Raw genomic sequence first — 7,322 nt, 5'->3', positions numbered from 1 at the left:
AGAGAGGATGCGAGGTTGAGCCGCGCCGGTGTGTAGCCGTAGGAAGTTCTAGTATGAGAGATTTACAGTAAGCTTATCTATGACCTTCACCTTCCCCCACCTCCCTCAGTGGCCGAGGTGGGAGCTGGCACGTTTTGAATGATGGAAGGGAGAAAACTGGCAGTTTTGAGTGTTACATACTAAAAGAATGGGACAATCCAGGTCAAAAATTGATAGATGTCACCTGAGTGCTTGCCAGTTTATTAAACACACGCTGGCTTACTGTGGTCCACGCACTGTGCCAGGAGTCCCAGCACTCGCAGAGTGCCGGGCTTGTTGTAACAAGCCCGATAAGAAGCATTTATTTAGACCTATTAATAATGGCTTACTGCATCCCAGCTTCCATCTCTGCACTTGCTAGAAACCAGGCTGAGTTTATCATACCCATTTTCCAGATGAGGAAAACCAAGGGATAGACCGGTAGAGAAACATGCTTGATGCCCCAAAGCCAATGTTGGGACTGAGATCCTTTTAAGTTGGTCATCCAAGTTAGCTTCAATCCAAATCAAACCATCAGAGTGTCTCTTATTTCAAAGAACCTTGCCCCTGGGGATCTTGTTAAAAGGCAGATTCTACTTCCCTTTCTTGGGGAAGAGGCCTAAGGGTATGCATTTCTGACACACGGTCCAGCGATGCTGATGTTGAGGGTTCCCGGGACACATTTGAGTAGTCAGCAAAAATATTTAGCCATCTGGATTGTGAAGATTGGGGGCTGGCTGTGGTGAAGGTGGGACCAGTGTAAGGCATCGTGAGGCTTGGAGAAGATTGATCCTGGCCATACACATCTGTGGCTCCTAGCTGAGGCAGAGCCCTTAATTTAGTTTCGATTGAAAACATAACAAAGAATACACTTTTAAAAATTGAGGGATTAAAAAAAATTCCCATTATAGAACATTTGGAAAATGTAGAAAAGAAAAAGGAAGAAGAATCATCCATCTCTCACTCCAAAGACAACCTGTGTTTGCACATCTTGGCACATTTTTTCATTAATTTCTATGGAAACTGTGGTTTACTTTTTTCCATATGAATTTTGATTATATGGTAGATATATTCTCTGTCTGGCTATTTTTTCATTTACACAATAACTTTTAACATTTTTATGAATTTGTATTTAATAGTTGCATAATATTCCATCCTATGAAGACAGTTCACAGTTGCAACCTTACCTCTGTTTTTGGCTCTTTGTCTCTAATATTTTGCTGTGATATATAATTCCTCTGTTTAGGTTTATCTCCTCAGATTCTCACATTTAGGTAAAGAATCTGAAAGGTTTAAGGCTTAAGGAAGCTTCTTTTTTAAACAATTATAGTCTTTCTTTCCTAAGTGAAAATCATCTGGGAAATTTATCTGTGTGAGGGCAGATTAATAGAGATTACCACATCTGAAGAAGACACTTTTTTTTAAAGATTTTCTTTATTTATGTATTTGAGAGAGAGAGAGAGCCTGTGTGCCCATCAGTGGGGGAGGAGAGGCAGAGGGGGTGGGAGTGGAAAGAATCTCAAACAGACTCCCTGCTGATCGCAGAGCCCAACATGGGGCTCCGCCTCAGGACCCCGAGATCATGACCTGGGCCTAAACCAAGAGTTGGTTGTTTAACCGACTGAGCCACCCAGGCGCCCCAATAGCCCATTTCTTTTTAGTGGTGAATACTATTCCATTGTCTGGAATATTATTTATCACAGTTTATTGACGATCCATTTACATATCGAAGGACATCTTGTTTGTTTCCAAGATTTGGCCATTATGAATAAAGCAACTATAGACATCTGTGTGCAGGTTTTTGTATGGACATGTTTTCAACTCACCTGGAGAAATGTCCTCTCTTTAAAAATATTTTTTTTCTCTTGCTTTTTTTTTTTAAACCCTCTCCCATCCCCCTTTCTCTCTCCCATTCTCTCTCTCTCAATTTTGCTCTATTTTTCTAAAATATTTCCATAGCTCTGTCTTTGGACCTTTTTATTGATTTTTTAATTTCTAAGAACTTTTGTTGATTTGATTTTGGAATATTCCTTTTTTTTTTTTTTTTTTTTACAGCATCCTGTTCACATTTCATGGGAGCAGAAATGTTCTCTTGCCTCTCAGAGGATGGTGTTGGATAGTTTTTCCCTCCTGTCCTTGCATGGTTTCTGATTTCTGCACGGTGCTTTTCCCTTTGGTTTCCTTTGTCTTCATCTTCCATGTGAGTTGCTTTCACAGATGTCTCATGAACCTCCGGGTGATTCTAACGCAGCTTAAGTTTAGAGAACCACCGCCAGAGTGTCTCTTCATCTCTCTGAAGCTGATGGTCCCAACTGAGATCCCACAGAGAAAAACACAAGCTTCAGTATCTTTTCCCCAGAAGAATTCAGCTTTTCTCTCCCAGCTGAAGCCCTTTTCTTGAATGAAGTATAATATGACAGCAGCCTTAGAAGTGGTTTCACAAATTATTCGGTCCATGCTCCTCTCCCCTAGTGTGTTTATTTGTACCACTGTACGTTCTTACACTTTGCCAGTGCCCCTGTCGTTCCTGTTTAGGTTGGAGGGCAGCCTGGCACTGGCCATCGGGAATCTGACGCTGACCTTGGCTGTCCTTACTTGTTGGGCAGATGTAAGTTGGGGCCAATGTCCTGGACCCAGAGCAGAAATTATAGCCCACTTGTGGCAGCATGCAACAGGCCAGCAAGGCTCCTGTCCAAGGCCAAACCATCTTACAATTGTATTACTGCTCCAAACAGGAAGATGTGTGTTTATGTAGAAATACCAAGGATATGAAAAGGGAAGCCAAGGGCACGGGGTGTGGAGACAGAGCTGGGATATCAACTCCTACTGAAAAGGGGCCATATTTTCTTTTCTAATAAAGATGGATTTTTATTTCAACAATATATAGAATTATGTATCCTAATATGTGTTTGATTAATCTCTGTATCATTTGGTCATTGAAAACAGTTTTATAGACCTTCTATCACATGTCTTAGAATGGGATGGGTATGCAAATATAAACAAAGGTGGTTTCACAAAGAGAGGAGGAATAATAATAATCATGCTCCTAATAACAATAATAACGGGTTTCCAACGATTAGATCCTTCCTGTATCTGTCAAGTACTTTACATATACTTTCTCTCTCTCTTTTTTAAAGATTTTATTTATTTATTTGACAGAGACACAGCGAGAGAGGGAACAAGCAGGGGGAGAGGCAGAGGGAGAAGCAGGCCTCCTGCCGAGCAGGGAGCCCGATGCGGGGCTCGATCCCAGGACCCTGGGACCATGACCTGAGCCGAAGGCAGACGCTTAACCGACTGAGCCACCCAGGTGCCCAACTTTCTCTTTTTTTATTAATTTATTTTTAAAATTAACTTTTCTATTTATTATTATTTTTAATTTTCTTTTTTTAAGTTCTCAATGACTTGCCTTGAGAGGCAAGTCATATTATAATAATTATTTTTTTCTTATAAATGAGAACACAGTAATTTGGAGAGTCAAGAAATCTGACCAATTACAGCTTCACTATAACCCAGGTACTAAGTTTCGGAGCCAGGATTCATTGATGACTCTGTGCGCCACAATCTTGGCCGTGATTCCACATGGCCTACACAGTAGATATTCATTCACTCTTGAGTGAAGCTTCTGTCAGGACCCTATAATTCACTTAGACCCAAGAGCACCCAGGTTTGGACACACTACCCATCTCATAAGAACCCCCTGTATTGGTTAGTTGTCAGAGTGAGGCTGTGTAACACACCACTCCTAGACTCTGCAGCTTAAGATAACAGCATGTAATCTTCAGGATCTGCAGGTTATGAGTGGCTGTGCTTCACGCCGTGGTGGCTGGAGGCCCGGTGAGCTGAGTGGGGTTGAGTGGGTCCACTGCTAGGTGGGCTGAGCTCCTTGCTCAGATTCCTCTCCATTTGAGTTAATTCTGAGATTCAGCTTGAAGTGGGGGCGGGGGGCAGCTGTCTGGGGAAGCTCTTTTTGGAGCAATGACAGAAATGCAAGAGGGTGCACCTAGGTGCACAAACACACGGCATGTGCCCTTGTTTGTGCTGTGTCTGACACCACTCCATTGTCTGAAGCAAGTCCCTTGGTTGAGCCCAAGGTCGGAGGGCAGGACTGCAAAGTCATATGGCAAAGAGCACACATACATGATGGTGGTGGTGACGAGCCGATGGGGACGATCACCCACCGCACCTGCCCACACCTGACACCTGTGGGCACAACATGCCTGCAAAGGAACATGTATAGGGTCCATGTGCAGCTTATGGAGGGACTATTATAAAAATTATAAGAGAATTATTTGTATACTGTAAAAATACAGAGTTTATAGTCTAGTGGGGAAGGTAGATAGTAAAAAAAATGAAAACAACTACAAAAAGGAATATTAGAAGTTATTTAATTGACTCTGGGCCTAAAGATAGTGGACACATTATAATTCTCTTGGGACAGATTCAGCATCTTTCTATAATTTTTTTTTGTTTCTATTTTTGTTTTTAAAGATGTTTCCCTTGTCTCTGAAGTTTCTTTGGCTGAGAGAATTAGAAATCACTGTCTTGGGGCACCTGGGTGCCTCAGTCGGTTGGGCATCTGACTCTTGGTTTTGGCTTGGGTCCTGATCTCATGGCTCGTAGGATTGAACCCCTTGTCGGGCTCAGTGCTCAGTGGGAGTCTGCTTGGATATTCTTTCCCTCTGCCCCTTCCCCTGCTCACACACACTCTCAAATAAATAAATAAATCTTAAAATAAAGAAATCGCTATCTTATCCTTTTTTTTAAAAAGATTTTATTTATTTATTTGAGAGACAGAGAGAGCATGAGGGGGAGGGGAAGAAGGAGAGGGAGAAGCAGACTCCCTGCTGAGCAGGGAGCCCGACCCCAGGACCCTGGGATCATGACAGGAGCTGAAGGCAGATGCTTAACTGGCTGAGCCACCCAGGTGCCCCCACTGTCTTATCCTTTTAAGAAAGTATCTGGTGTCATCGGTCCTTAAACATCAGTGTAATTTGAGAATTCCTTTTATTTATTTTTTATTTTTTAAATATTTTATTTTTAAGCAATCTCTACGCCCAGCGTGGAGCTCAAACTCACAACCCTGAGAACAAGAGTTGCATGCTCTGCTGACTAAGCCAGCTAGGCACCCCAAGAATTCCTTTTACAAAGAGTTGGGAAACCCACACAAATGGAAATATCAGTTATGTTAGGATGCTGAGAACATGGGTGGTAGTATTCTTTCTGTTGGGAATTGGTAATGCAGCTTTCCTAGGCCTCAGCATCTAATGAAGACCTTGAGATTGATTAAAATCCTAGGAAAACAGTCCGAGGCACAGCAGTGCCATCTCTCCATCTCCAGTGGATTCCCTGGTACTCCTGGCAACTTCTGGAATAGTTAACCGTGGTGGCCTTGAGTACCCCCCCCCGCCCCGCCACCCCGCCACCCCGCCACCCCGCCACCCGGACCTTGTTTGTCCCCGGTTCTGTTCTCTAGGCTGCCACCTTGTGGAGTTTTTGGGAATTGCATCTTCAACTGGGAGCCCTGCAGTTTCGCCTAATTGATCTTTCCCTGAGAATCAGGGGTAAGGGGTAGAAAAGAATTCTCCTCACCCGAGTGACACTCATTACAAAGTGACCTTGTTCTTTCAGTTTTCCTATAGTTACCCCTTTAGGACAATATTGACAGAGGGACATTTGAATGGCCCAGCCAGGGGCGCCTGGGTGGCTCAGTTGGTTAAGTGACTGCCTTCGGCTGAGGTCAAGATCCTGGAGTCCCGGGATCGAGTCCCGCCTCGGACTCCCTGCTCAGTGGGGAGTCTGCTTCTTCCTCTGATCCTCCCCCCTCTCATGCTCTCTTTCTCTCTTTCAAATAAAGAAATAAAATCTTTTAAAAAATGGCCCAGCCATCACACCTGAAGAGCCCTCTGCCCCTTCCCCTGAGACCTTGAACCAGCATCCCACGGTGGGATACAGACACCTGACTGTCTCTAATAGCATCTCTCCAGTCCACCAGACGTTCCTTTTCTCTCTCTCTCTCTTTTTTTTATTACAAAGGTAATACATGGTTCCTTAGAGCTTATGGTCCAGCGGAAGAGACAGATTTTAAATAGTAAACAAAACCAGTATTTACACATTATGGTGAGTGCTATGAAAGGAGTGGAATGGTGGGGGGGTGGGGCAGGGAACCTTTATTAGGTTGGTAAAGGCAGGCTTGCCTGAGCAAGAGAGCTTTCAAATCAAAACCTGAAGGATGAGAAGGACCCGGCCATTAAAAGAGCGAGGAGGAGGGCGCCTGGGTGGCTCAGTTGGTTAAGCAACTGCCTTCGGCTCAGGTCATGATCCTGGAGTCCCAGGATCGAGTCCCGCATCGGGCTCCCTGCTCAGCAGGGAGTCTGCTTCTCCCTCTGACCCTCCCCCCTCTCATGTGCTCTCTCTCTCTCATTCTCGCTCTCTCAAATAAATAAATAAAATCTTTAAAAAAAAAAAGAGCGAGGAGGAGCATATGTGAAGGTGCTGAGGTGGGAAAGAGTTTGTTAAATTGAAAATAACGGAGTGTGGCTAGATTGCAGTGAGCTAGAGGGGAGTGGTCGGAATGGGGCTGGAAAGGGCAGCAGGTAACAGGGTCCTGTGGTGCATGGGAAGGATTCTGATTTTATTCTGAGTCCAGTGAAGATAAGAAAGGATTTTTTTTTAAAGATTTTATTTATTTATTTATTTGAGAGAGAAAGAGCATGAGTAATGGGGGGGGTCGAGGGAGAGGGAGAAGCAGGCTCCCCGCTGAGCAGGGAGCCCCATAATGATGACATGGGGCTCGATCCCAGGACCCTGGGATCACAACCTGAGCCAAAGGCAGACGCTTAACTGACGGTGCCACCCAGGCGCCCCAAGAAAGGATTCTTAATCAGGGAAGTAATGAGGTCCATTTTCTGTTTTAAGTAAGTCATCATTGCTGCATGTAGAATGGATCGAAGTGAACAGGAAAGGAAGTTGGGAGACCAGTTGGGAGCCTGGTGGCGGAAGCTGGGTGAGGAGTAATAGGAGCCTAGATCAGGTGGTGGGCACAGAGACAGAAGGATCTAGACCCATGCTGTCCAATATGGTAGCCACCAGCCACATGTGGCTACTGAGCACTTGAAATACATGAGCGTAAAAACACATACCAGATTTTGAAGGCTTGGTACAAAACAACAAAATATCTCATTAATAATTTGCTTAGCTTCCTTACATATTGACATAATAATATTGTGGACATTTCATGATACATAAAATAGAATATAAAAAACTTTCACCCCAGGGCGCCTGGGTGGCTCAGTCGTTAAGCG

Source organism: Eumetopias jubatus, unplaced genomic scaffold, assembly GCF_037043125.1.
Source record: "Eumetopias jubatus isolate StellerSeaLion01/CBP00866 unplaced genomic scaffold, mEumJub1_p1.0 scaffold_10, whole genome shotgun sequence".
NCBI classification, from domain to species: domain Eukaryota; kingdom Metazoa; phylum Chordata; class Mammalia; order Carnivora; family Otariidae; genus Eumetopias; species Eumetopias jubatus.
Note: the sequence above shows the minus strand (reverse complement) of the source record.